Consider the following 12,599-nt stretch of genomic DNA (forward strand, 5'->3'; position numbering starts at 1 on the left):
ACCAGTAGAGATGTCCAATCATGCACACTTCATTTGTTTTTGTTTTTGTTCCGTTCTTGTTTAAAGACCCTGAAAAACTGGTGCAGTGGTATAGATTTCGTTTCATTTCCAATGTCTGAAAGATTATTTTGGTGTCATCTCCAAGATTGGCTGGATTGTTCGGCAAATCAGTGGTCAAAGGGCATTTCATGTGATGAATTCTTACATTGTGGTTGTACAAAAGATGAATAGATGGCAAGTATGCTGTATATTCATAATTGTTTTGCACAAAACAGATGCATACAATGAGATGTTTCTATCTGTGGCAGAAATCCAGAGATGAAAATGGAAGAAATAATCAGTATAATGAATTTGAAATGATTACTGCAGTGGATTAATGATAAGCATTGTTTTTAATACAATTTTACACACACACAAAATATTCAATATGCAATATCTGAATGGTATGAGAAATGTCAGTGTAACAGATTGCTTTGCAACATCTGCAATAACCATCTTGTATCTTGATAATGATACCATGGATTGATGATAAAAGTGAAAGTGATGATTATAAAGTACATTGTACTTGCTTGTATTGAGTATAGTATATCCGCATTATCTTTATTCTTCATGAGCAGTGCAAAGTGCAAATCATGAATATGACAAAAAAATTAGTAGATTGAAATGGTGTAACACTTTGTAGAGTTACCTTGGCTGTTGCCAGTCTAGAGTTCTGCTTGTAGAGATTATAGATTCTACATCCATGAGACTAATCTCTCTTTTCAGTCAGCTCAGCTGAGGTAAAGAGATTATGTAATGTGTCTGGGAAGGGGACAGTTTTAGTCTCTTTATTAGTCACATGACCTCATTGAAGATGAGGGAAGACAGAAATGTTGTAATCGCATTTCACTTCTTTTCTTGGCACTGAAGGTGTCTCTAGAGTTAATAAGGTAGTGGGGGGGGGGGGGGTACTTTTCTCTTGCCCAGTTCATATCACCTCTTTATCACACTTCTCATGCACAGTTTAATCTTCACGTAATTAAACCACATTTTGTTTGAACTCATGCAAAATATTGCGAGAAGTACTGCTTCCACCACTGAGTGCACCGGTAGTGGTTGACATTCTGCGAAAATCTCTGAAGTGATTACGTGGTTAAGTCTGTCCTAATGTTTCTCATGAAGGTGATTTTAGGCACTTCAAAAGTCCATACCCCTTTTGCAAACATCACAACATTTTGCATGGTTGAAGAATATTGTCTTCCAACATGTATGAATTCTTTATGGTATCAGAAAAGAAATGAAAAACTAACCCCATGTCACTCTTGAAGAATACCCTCCCACTTTGTAACAAGAGTAATGGTTGGAATGGGGGGGGGGGGGGTCTGAATATGTTCACTGAAAATCTGTAGTATTTTTCCCCCTCCATCATAACAACTTTCAGTTTTATCATTCTGATGAAAGGTCTGCATTGCCTACCTCTACAATATAGCAGCTTATGAAAGGAATCTAATTTTCAGGGTTGCAAATTGAACACACAAACTTTGAACACTTGAAAATGAAAAGCTGGTAGGTGTACTAGTATCATCATCGTTTTTCAGTCTTACCACTTGCCCATTAATAATGACTTGGCACAAACACCCATTACCTCACTGATTACCTCATACAAAAGGCATTTCCGTACAGATGTAATTTATGGCATGATTGGTTCCTGTAAACTGTCGGTTAAATGCAAAGTTACTTTTCCTTTCATGTTCTATTGTTTTTTGTGAGTTTGAAAGACATTAAAGTTCTTTATCTTAGTGGACACAAGACAAAGTTTATGAGAGAAACTGTGTTCTTTTGATACATTATTCACACCTCATTTTATTGGGGGAGGGGGTATATTTTGTGAGCCATCAGCTTTCTTTCTTATGTGTTCATTGTTTACCATGGTTTTTAAAGCTGTCATATTTTTTTCTTTGTTTACAAACTGCTGTCATATTCATCCTAATCGTCAGCTCTGTGAACATTCTCTTTTTAAGAGTTTCCCCCAACCCAACACCCTAGCTCCCCCCCCCCCCTCCCTAAAAGAAAGAAAAAAAAAAGAAATCTGATGACTATTTCAGCATAGATCATCCCCTAATGAGATAACCTGGTTGGGGACACAGCCCAAGCATGCCACTGATGAGTGATAGTAGTCATGGCATGCTGACAGATATGGCAACACTAAAAACTTTTCTTCTCACTCTGGGGTAAAAACACAACTTCAACAATCCATAAATCAGTTTGCCACTTTAAAAAAAAAAGAAAAAAAAAGAGAGAGAAAAAAAGAACTGTGGATCAGTGTTGTAGGCTGATTTTCAGACCCTTTGTAAAAATTTGCAAGATTTTAACGTAATAGATAAACAATGGAAAGTGCAGACAAAGTGTTTTATGGTTTCACCTATGTAGAATAATACTTGTTCCAGCAGATAATGATGCATCATCAAAATTTTTGTTTGAAATTTATGCAATTGATTGATATCCAGTTTGATACTCTTCATCTAATCTCAAAGAACTTACAAAACATAGCTCAATTTATCAATTTTCATTGAATTACAAGTATTTCAAATGCACTTTGATAAACACAAACAATGATAGAAACAGCAACAGCAATACTGTAACTATATTAACAAGAACAGCAATATTCATATAGGGAAAAAAGGATGGTGTTAAGTTTAATCTGCACTGAACAGTGGAGCAAGAACTGGAATTTGCAGTAAATTATATGCCTTGCAGATTGACATCTTCAAATGAATGCCCAAGGGGTCAGATGTTTAATAAGCCGTTGGCTATCCACCTAGAGACATGTAATATGTACACCCCTATGGGGTTGGCACTACAAGCACCAGGTGGTAGGGATGTGGTTCATTGCTATCCAAACTTAAAGGTCTTGTCGTCAAAGTCAAGTCAAGTTTGACATATCTGTGTGCTGCCATTTTCTGTTTTCTTTGTGTTTTATTAGGTGATCCGAGTATCCTCTCGGATCACCTTCTGTATCTGTACGGATTCTTTGTTTTTCTTCTTCTTCTTTATTTCTCCTCAAAAGTTGTGCAGAGGTTAGCTCAGAAAGTCCGCTGCCTGTCAATTTCAAAATTATATCATGTATGCATCATGTCCCAAAGACGGCAAATCTAATGTATCATTGTGATCAGTCGACCGTGACGTCACTATGACGTCATTATATGAAAACACATTCTCAATCATATCTCATTAATGAAATAGAATTTTTCAATGAAATTTACGTCACATATATTTAAAGTTATGCGCATTCTACTCATGTTCTCAAAATTCATATTTTCTCTTAAAACGTGCGCGTACGCGCGCGTTGAAATATTTGTATGCTCCAATCGAGCTCAAAATTTTTTTGCACACGTTTCAGACCATTTGGAGCATTTTTTGAAAAATTGAAAAAATCGGACGGACGCGTACGCGCGCGCGCATATACGCACGCACAGCTCATATGCAATTGAAATTTCCAGTTTTTTCACTTTGATCGCATGTCTGAAATGTCAAGGAATATTTATACCACGTTTCAAGTCAATCCGACTCAATATGACGTCATACGGGGCCGTCAAAGTTGAAATTCCGCGCGCGCGTCAATGGCGATATACAGTGCAACTATGCCAAAAAACTGCCAATTTTAAATCCGATTTTACTCGTCAGGATGGACGGTGACCCCCCATTTTCTTTACATATATTGAAAGCTGATGAGTTGTACATGTCATTTCATGGGTAGGCAATGCTGACAAAATGATTAAAAGATATCAAATTTCTTAATAAAGTAAAAAAAGTAAATTTTCAAAATGACGTCATCAAATTACAAGTTTACTCGAGCGTATCTCACTTATCCTCTGCCAATTTTCTCCCATATTTCAGTATGTTGTAGCTTATGAAATGTTCTTTCATTAATGTAACAACAACATTTTGATTGGATGACGTCATCGCCTCGTAAAAATGGATTGAATGTATCCTTGTAGAATTTGACCAGTTTACGTGTTATCTCTATGGGAGAGCAGTTTTTCTGGCAGTGAAAATTGACATGACTCTCTTTTTCGAGCACTAGCTCACTTTTGCTTCGGTGAATTTTTCCCAGATTGTAGTATGTTGTAGCTGAGACTTTGGGCTATCGTAAGTGTGCCCTTCATTTTTTCATACGACGTCGGCATCACGTCGAAAAACTTGGTTGAAAATGGCACGTGGCTTCGATGCAGCGTCATTTTGCTTAATACACAGGGCCTATGGAGCATGAAATAGGTCATTGCATAGCGCATCCGACTCGTAATCCTAAGGTCCCTGGTTCGAGGCTCACCCCTGCCAATATTTTTTTTTCATTTTTTTAAACACTTTTTTTCTTCTTTTTCTTTAGTTAGTCTTAATCTCCCTTCCTAACTTTATCTTTTTCTGATTTTTTTATGCTTCTCCTTCAAATTTCTATAAAATAACATATTTTTTTCTTTATTTTTCTTTCTTTCTACTACTTTCTGTGCAATAGATGAACAACAACAATGGCTATCAATCCCATATTTTGCACATGTTTAGTTCATGTCACGTACATTATTTCATAAAATAACAACTACTTGATCAGACACCATCTTGGGTATGTAAATTAGGGTCAAAGGTCATAAATGTTTCATCCTGTATCTTGGTGAATACATGTCCTATCTTTCCCATATTTTGCACACACAAAGACCATGTAACAAGGATCATTTTACAAAATAACCACTTTTTGCTCAGACGCCATCTTGGGTGTGCAAAGTGAGGTCAAAGGTCATATGTACTTCTTTCTGTATTTTCGTTATGACGTGTTATCTCTATGGGAGGGATTTTTTTTTAATGTGAAAATCGACATGCTTTTCTTTATCGAGCACTAGCTCTCACTTACCCTTCGGTGAATTTCTCCCAGATTTTATGTTGTACCTAAGACTTTGCATTTTGCATCTTGGTGAATACCTGTCCTATCTTTGCCATATTTTGCACACGAATATAGACGATGTCGCAAGAATCATTTCACAAAATAACCACTTTTTCCTCAGATGCCATCTTGGGAGTGTAAAGGTGGGTCAAAGGTCATATGTATTCGTTGCTGTATCTTCGTTATTCAGTGTATACAGAATTGGTACCAAAGATGGCAGATATGACTCCCTTTTCTAAATGAGAATCCAAACCTCACACGGCCAATGTCTCTAAACACAGATGAAACTTGTATCGTCATGCCTATTACGATCAGGACTCGAATCATTGATTAAAAAAAAAATCGGATCACCTTAATTTGTCAGTGATGACAAATTACAATCTCTAGTTTTCTTATTATTGTTTTTTTTCCAGAATCTAAAATTTTCAGTAATGTTAAAGCTTTCTACTTGATTTCCATATATCTACAGAAAAGCAAAATGTGTGGAAACTAGTTTCTGAAGGAATTAACTTTTGAGAAAATTAGCTTTAAAGTTAGATATGCAAGAGGGTAGAGATGTAAACACAACAGGTCTATTCAAAATACCATAGTAACACGCTTTTGGCAATAGGAACGCCCCAAATTGTTGTTCAGTAGATGCTTCGATATTAAGACATTAAACTTTTTTTTTTAATTGCACACATATTATATAAAGGCCTAATTTTTTGCATGATTACAAGATTTATCAATTTTCTGGTTTGTACATATCTGGTTTGTACATATATGACTTTTTTTTGTCAGTTTACAGTGAAATTATGATGTGTCTCAAGTATACTCATTCTACAATATAGCGGTTGTTTAATTCTATGTATGAGGATTTCCTTAAGCCATGTAGATCAACTAGATGTCTATCCACAATCAAAATCACTCAATCTTGAGGTACTGGTATTCTCTCATACTATGAAGAAATGTTTTCATATTGGAATTTTATTGAAGGTATCCCATGATTTAATCCAGTACATTATGGAGGGGAAAAATAGAAATATTTACCTGATGCAGAGGAAGGAAGTTTGCTATTCCCTACATGTATCTTGTTTGAGCAATGTGATAAGACATTAGACAAGACTGTGACTGTTTTCACATGAACTGAGAGTGCATAATTTGAAACACGATTGTAATGACGTAACAATGGAATCATAAATCAAATTGTGCACTTTTGTCGTGTGAATACAAACCGCAATCACGGAGGGTGATTTAAATCGTTGGTCCAATCGTGATTCAAAAGACTGTCCAGAGGCGTTTTTCAATCACAATTCACCAAAATTACGGAAAAAAATCTTCCAACCACTTCCGCAGAAAAAACGTGCTCCTTGAGTGCTCACACTGCAGTCAAAGCGCACAATATTTTACCACCCAAGAGTGATAGATGGGAACTCGGAAAGAAGTCACACCTCTGCTCCTTGCTCTGAATTTAAGAACCGCAGAATCCATGAAGCGTTCCTGGTTCAATTTCAATTTGATTTCAATTTTTATTTAATTTTTCGACAAAAACATATCATCGCTGGGGTGACAAGACCTCGTATCTGCAATTTTGGTGAAAATGACTTTTTTTGGATTAATGGTGCAATTATGGTTTAAGTGATGTCCTGTCCAAATCCAAACTGTCTTACTCCAAATATGAAGCCACCAAGGCATGTCAAAGGAAAGGTTGTCCCATTCACTATAGTGCTTTGGCCACCATGTTTTTTTGGCTCTCCTGAACATTTGACATTTTGTCGATACGAGGTCTTGTCGCCCCAGCGAGGATATATAGACATCAGTTTTTTTTATAACAGAAAATAAGGTGCATATATGTATGATGAAAAGAGTGTACTATAATTGTAGAACCTTATGATAATTATACATTGTCGTAAAACTCAAGTGATCAGAGTGAAGTAAACAATATACAAAATTCAACAGATGGAGGTGGTGTGTATGGAAGGTAGTTCAAATCGTAATTGTAATCATAATTGTAATTCAGCATTGCAATTACATAAATGTACATTTCTTGACTGGTGTGAAAACGGCCCGAGTAAACTGTATCAAAGTTTGAAGGAGCAGGGAAGGAAGTTGGCCCCAGTGTTCTGGGAATGGAAACCTCCACGTGTACTTGACTCACGACTTGCCATACGTCAGCTGGGCTCGTGCCACTTGGCTAATTGGTTCGACTCTGGGATCGGATCGAGGTAACAGTGGCGGTTGTGAATCATGCGCCGTGCAAGCCCACGCTATGTTAGGGTACTTTTTGTTCCCATCAGACGCTAAAACTTGAGCTATGGTTGCTGATACGGTTGGAAAGATGTGCGGGAATTTTGCCAGATTGTTTTAGTCATGTATGTCTCCATATCTTTAACTGTACCGTCTGTCCCTGTCATTTCATATCAAACATTGTCTTTCTGTCTATATGTATTACTCTGTCTGTCACAATCTGTTTGTCTGTCTGTCTGTCTGTCTGTTTGTCTGCCTGGCTCCATCTTTCTCCTTTTCTTGTGTTGACTTGCTCTTCCATTCCATCCTTTAAAGGGAAAGTTTTCACCAGTTTAAAGTTAGTCTGAAAAGAAAGAATCAGATTTTAGAAGCACACCTTTGGATTTTGAGACAATGACATCATTAACTTACTCATTTACATAAATTATTAATATTGATTGTTCAAGAACTGTTCTGAAAAAATTAGCAAAACTTCACAATTTACATTCATTACTGTCTATCCTATTTTGATCATTTTTTAATGATGATTGCTTATAAAATCTTACTCTTTCTTTACAGACTAACTTTAAATTGCTCTAGACTTCCCATTTAAAGGGATGATTTTGATGCCGGCAGACATTTTACCAATGCATCAAAATAGAGTTCATGACATCAGCTTTTTCTGTTCATACATCTCTAGGTTTCAGGGGTTAAGGTTACACACAGCATCCATTGTGCCATAAAGGATTCTGAAAGTCTATTATTAATGGAAACAGTGTTGTGGCCGGTATTCATTCAAAGCAATATGTCACATAATGCTGTGAAACCAAGAAATGATGCATTGATATCATCTGGTATGAGAGATATGGCTACAGAATCAATCAAGCTTTTATTGTATGTGCAGTCATCTAAATTTACTTTCAATCAATGTATATTTCAATACGCCTTTGTGACTCTAACTTTCATGTTATTGTATTTCACACCTCGTATACCAGATGTCTTCTTCCTTTTGATAGTTTCTATGGTTGTAAATTGAATGGAACTGAAGTTAGTTGAAGAGCATGTGTAAAAGTTTATATTAGTAACTGACCATGAAATATCACCACTAGGCTGGACAAGTTTGAATCTTCCTTCAAATGACCACTTTCAATTTCATATCCATGATATCATGGCAAACTTTAATCGTACAAAATCAAATCAAATCAAATTATGTCTCCCTCTGCAAATGTACATAATCCATACATATAAACACATAAATAAATATATGTAGATGTATTACCATACGCTGAAATGAATGGAGCAATTTATATAGGTATCTGTTATTTTGTTGTTGTTGTTTTTGCAGGTTCTTTACTAATTTTAAGGAAACTTGAACCAGGTTATAAAGATTGGCATGATTTTTGTGAATGATTTCTGTATTGTACTTTCTTAAGGCCTGACAGTTATATCCATACGATATATTACTCATATACCCTTGATAATTCAGAAAAATCTGCCTACCTTTTACAGGGTAAAATTGATAAATTGTGAATCATCTGACTTCCTTATCGTGTTATGCATACTTGTGGAAAGCAATGCAATAAATTCATAACTTCGGAATGTGGTACGACCCCTCAGAAATATGAGTGTCCCCAGTGTCACTACTTTGGCTCCAGACAGCTGCAAACTAGGGAGAACAAAGACAAACAAAAATGCGTTGTTTTGTTTTGTTTTGTTTAGTTTTGTTTTGTTTTGTTTTGGCTTCTCATTTTAGGAAGCCGTAAAACCATGTGGAACCACGTGTAATGAACCTCTGTCAAAGGTCGCGTAGCAATGTTTTCATCCCTGAGGGAATTTTTTGTTGTTGTTGTTGATAAATTCCAAGTATTCTTCTGTTGATTGCTTGTTTGTCTGTTTCTTTGAGTCACTAGAACAATGATTGCTAACATTTCAGAGTGTTTCATCATCACATGATCAAAACCCCACACAAGGACAGTGTCCCAGTTGAGGTTGAATAAGGATATTTCTCAGAAACTCAAACTTTCAATACTTTGGATTTTTCCTTACAATACTGCTTTATTGTCCAAACTTCAAAAGTAATGATTGTTCTCCTACTGCATACCCCTATATTTTTTGTACACTCTTTTCATTCTAGAATATGTGTTTACCATCATTAAGTTGTTTTTTGGTTTGTTTGTGTGGTTTTTTTATCACTTTGGTTAAGATTGCTCCAATAATCATGATTAAATGGAACTTCACATAATTTGACCAGCAACACACTTTTAGATAGCCAGTTTAATGTGAAAGATAATTTTTTGTCTGTTAGTGAATTTTGCAGAATATTAGATTTCTCATTAAGAAATGGAAAATTAACATTCTGGGACCACTTGTTAATGACTGTGAATAATTTACTTATTCATGTATCTGTCTAGCCATCTTTTAATTCATCTATTCTTCTGTATTCATTGATCCATTTCTTGGATGCTACCTTAAAGTTCTTCCCGACATAATAAGCTAAAGACAGAAATTGATGATAGACCGGATAACTTATGTTTGTTGTCAGCTTCTCCGAAGAACATGGCAGGCCTTCTTTCTAGAAGTCTTTAAACACCTACTCACCCATTTTTGAGAAACGAGGGAAAAAAGTGATCAAAAGGTGGAGGAGGAGAGAGGTGATGTGAGATAATCATAGGATAGAAAGGGGCAAGGGGAAGTTGGCCTTAAGAATTACTGCCACCTGTGAACGAGCTCTGAATGAGTTTTCTTCTGAACCAGACTGATTGAAGGGCTGATGTCATTTCTTCTCTGAACGGCCCAGTGCTCTATCTGAATGGGACAGGCCTTCAAAGATCATCACTTCTAAGTCTATTGATTTCGCAGCGGCTTTTCTTTTCTCTCTCTCGCAGGAAAGCCCCTCTGTCCTCCTGGTTCAAACAATTAAAAGAAGGAGAGAAAGAGGCCATGCCCTTTCTTTTCTTTTCTTTTTTTTTTTTTACTTGTTGTGTCTGTCCCTGAGAGACAATGTTTTGGAAGAGTTTGAAACAGCGGTTTGAGGGAGGCACCCCGCTTTAGTTCACTCGTGAGTCATGTCTCAGTACGCATGTGTGCGACAGGCTGTGCTGCAAGGGAGCTAGGCACCGACTAGTTGAGGACATTCGTGCAATTGATTCTGTCAGGGTAAAGATATTGCCCCCCAGTTCAAGTTCTTTGGTGTTAAGTTTACCCCCCTTGGGACTGTCACATCTATACATCCATAGCCTTCTATCAAGTTTTGAAAGACTCTTTTAAGGTAAGGACTTTTGCAATCTTTTCATGAATATATTATAGTTTGCAAACTTGTATTGCTACATCATGATTGTGTATTGTATCACTTTCATGCATGTCCTTACGTCTGTAGAAGATCTCTCTAGCTACTTTGAATCAGAACTTGCGTAATGTGCAAATAGATTGATTTATGTCATCAGGAAAGGATAGTCAAGCAAGAGGCCATATTATTATTATCTTTGTCAACAAAATAAATGGCGTTTTTAATAGCATTTTATGTCTCCAGAGGTCTACATGAGGCATGGGGTCATACACTTGTATGATGAATTTTCTCACAGTAGTTTGAGCAAATTTAGCCTGACAAAGTAAACTTTCAAGTCATCCCTTGACATAAAATGTGCAGTATTTATCCTTGCAGCAAAGACAAGATGTGTATGATTCTTGAGGACGAGTCCTGAGTGTACTTGGGCAAGTGTCTATGGGAAATGCGTGTTGTAGCAAAATCAGCCCGTCCTCAAGGGGTTAAAGTAGTCCTTTGTGCACCCACGCATGAACCCTAATCTAGATTGAAGTATTGTTCAATGCCTTTCACATATGGCTGTTCTAATGCATCCTTCAGGAAAGGGAACAATGCATTCATGCGCTGTTTTGCCAGCAAAAGCCAGATAATATGTTAAACAATACTTTCAATACAGTCCTTTTTAATATTTGATAAAGCATTACACGGGGGGGGGGGGGGTTTCCAAGTTTTACCAAGGCTCTTTATTAGTCGTACAGTAGTAGGCCTATATAGCCATATCACAAGCTCCACAGATATTTGCATGAGTTTCAATGAGAAAAAAAAATAAGTAGAAAGAGAGAGAGAGAGAGAAGTCTTGCTTTGGGCTTTACTATTATTTTACAATGAATATTGCCATTTCTCACCTGCTAGTATCATCTTATATGAAAATATTTCAGCCTTGACTTGAGGCAAATTTATGAAACATCCATTTGGGAGTATTCCCAGAAGTAAATACACATAATATGATACAACCTGTCTGTCATGTGCTAAAAATATGAGACATCATGAAAAGAGACTGTACAGGTGTAACCAGATCAGTCTTTAAAATAGTCTCAGTATTCAGACCTCACCATTTTTTTGTCCCCTATACCAAGTATCGGATGATCCGTCTACTTGAAACAAGTCCACAGGTATTTTCTTATTAAAGGACAAGTTCACCTTCATAAACATAAGGATTGAGAAAATGCAACAATATTAGTAGAACACATCAGTGAAAGTTTGAGGAAAATTGGACAATCGATGCAGAAGTTATGAATTTTTTAAATTTTTGTGTTGGAACCGCTGGATGAGGAGACTACTACAGCTTGTGAGTCATATGCGTACAACAGTATAAAGAAAATGTAAAAGAAAATTCAACATATTTTCACTTTTTTCGCATAATAAAAGAGCACTTGACTTGCCTCTTTCTAAAGGCAGGGGGAATAATATTACCCATAACATTTGTCGGTAACAAGTCAGGGGAATGTGTACTTTTTTCAAAAGATGGAATTTTGTGAAATTCTCTTTATGTTTTCCTTATATTGTTGTACGCATGTGACATCTAAGTTATTCATACACTGCAGTATAGTCTTCTCATCCAGCGGGTACTGCACAAAAACTTCAAAAATTCATAACTTTTGAACGGATTGTCTGATTTTCCTCAAACTTTCAATGATGTGTTCTACTAATATTGCTACATTTTCTCAATCCTTATGTTTATGAAGGTGAACTTGTCCTTTAAGAAGCTGAACAATACAAACACTTACTCTGACAGTTTTCTTTTTCATAGAAATGCAATGACAACATTCAGAATTTTTAGTGCTTGATATAAGATCTTGTGTTGATTGAAATTCATATTATTGTTTTTGCAATGTTTGTTTTACATCTATGTATGTGGGCTTCCTTGGCAAATTTCCTTCATGTTGACATGCTAAACAACAAGCTTTGTTGGGTCTTCAGCAAAATGATGTAGAACATAACATGAATGCAATATGGACCATGACTCTAGTGGCATACGCACATGACAGAGACGACTATTATTAGGATGCATGCTGCCAGCTCTTTGCTCTCTCTTATCCATGATTAACCAACATGCCCTCAACCACAGAATGCTAATCTGACTTTGAAGTCTCTTTCCTCGCTCATGTTCTCCATTGTTATTGTTAAAAATAACTCGTCTTTCTTTGGAGGGTCATTTGC

At 36.4% G+C, this 12,599-nt stretch overlaps 1 protein-coding gene across 1 annotated transcript in view; it reads left to right on the forward strand.

Annotated features, from left to right (window-relative positions):
• LOC139717024 (uncharacterized) overlaps positions 1-12,599 on the forward strand; it is a 325,336-nt gene that overhangs the window by 233,633 nt on the left and 79,104 nt on the right. The gene's annotated exons all lie outside the window — the stretch shown is intronic.

Source organism: Diadema antillarum, unplaced genomic scaffold (assembly GCF_040938485.1).
Source record: "Diadema antillarum isolate AM-2024a unplaced genomic scaffold, OU_Dant_1.0 scf00000071, whole genome shotgun sequence".
Classification (NCBI taxonomy): domain Eukaryota; kingdom Metazoa; phylum Echinodermata; class Echinoidea; order Diadematoida; family Diadematidae; genus Diadema; species Diadema antillarum.